This window comes from Dufourea novaeangliae, unplaced genomic scaffold (genome assembly GCF_001272555.1).
Source record: "Dufourea novaeangliae isolate 0120121106 unplaced genomic scaffold, ASM127255v1 scaffold191, whole genome shotgun sequence".
Lineage (NCBI taxonomy): Eukaryota > Metazoa > Arthropoda > Insecta > Hymenoptera > Halictidae > Dufourea > Dufourea novaeangliae.
The window spans coordinates 57,978-59,714 of NW_015374065.1; positions in this window are offsets into that span (position 1 = coordinate 57,978).

Sequence of the window (1,737 nt, forward strand, 5' to 3'; positions counted from 1 at the left end):
TCTTTAACGTGAAAGAGAAATTAACTTTATTTGTCTAGTCGGGAATTGATAGACGATTCTAAAATTTTTGGGACAAAATATAAATATTTTAATTACTCATTTATTTGAAGTTTTCAGGGTTCGGCGTAATATAGTTATTACTGTCCTGACCTTCAGGTGCAAGTCTCTTATCCTTTGGAAAAAGTTCGGCGTTGATAGTGTTATTGTGTCATTTGACTTTTGATAAAATGAGCTGCAATTCTTGCGAATCGTTTGAATTATTTTGGGGAGATTTATTTTGATAGAAAATGTATTGTTGGGATTAAATGTTTGGAATGACACGGCTTACATCTGAAGGCCTGAACAATAATAACTCTAATTAATCGTTGCTTAAAGTAAGCATCTTAAATTCACTTCATACAATCTTTAAATACTTAATAATTAGAAAGAAAACAACTGTCAATTAAAAACGTGGCAGCTACTCCTGGTCCCCCCAATTATAAAGAATTATCGAACCTACCTCGTCTAGATTCGAGTCCACTTAAAACGTATTGTTTTGTTTCGAAGCACTTACAAGGTATACCAATCTGTACAGTTAGATTCGAACCTGCTCGCAATATGCTTGATTATATCGCCGTTATAACTAACCTTCGCTAGAACTCCCTGCGCTAACGTACATATATAAAACCGCACGTTAAATTACATGAAACGGTCCTCGCTTAGGCAAACCTTCCCTATTATTACATAATATATCGTTCTACCGTCCACCGTGCATGTCGTCCGACGTGCATAATGCATGAAAAAAAATGTTGGAAATATGAACGATAGTAAGTGGGGCTTGCGTCGAACCGAGGAAATGGTTCAAGAGATCAAAGTGGAGCCGCGACCGTGATCCTACTGCAATCCACTCGTTGCGATCAAAGATGGGAAAGCTTTTGAATCTGCGGAAAATTAACGCTTCTAATCATTCGGAATCCCCGGTGGTCTCGGAACAGTCTCGGGATATTTCCATCAAGATGTCGTTGTTCTTTATGAAACTTACCGGGTTTTGGACGTCGTCCAGCATAGAGGAGGACCGCTTGCGAACGCTCGCGTTCGTTTACACACATTGCGCGATTTTGTACGGAATGTTCGTTCAGCTGAGAGGCCTGTATTATACTTTCGGGGACGTCTCGGTGAGTGTACATGCATTTTTGGAAACTCTTATGTAAAAGATGTCCTATTTATGACACCAGAACTACCAAAACAGTGAAAAGGACTGTGTCAGTACCCTCCCATAATAATGATTAAAATGTTATAAAAATGCAAATATCCATTTTCACGGATACTTCAGAACTCTAATTGCAATATAAAATGAAGTAATTAGTTGGTATATAAATTTGAATATTTTCAAAAGGTTATTATGTTTATCTATTAGATTGAAATAAATATACGTTCATCGTCGGTAGTTCTAGTGTTAATATTTCTACGCGTTATTTATCAAACCGTTTGTTATTCGCAAAAATGATTCGAATAGAATCTACTCTGTTTCGATGGGAAGACGTCTTGTTTTCCACCAATTAATGGTATTTGCACTAACATAATATATTCCAAATAATTCAATTGAGAGACGAAAAATTTTGAAAATTGTATATTTGATAACTAAACTATGACTAAATTGCAACGTGCTTAAACAAATTTTTATACAGTTACATTACGTTTCAAGCATCCGTCATGTAGAATAAACCTGAATTAAAGAGGTTGGCTTCTTACACGACG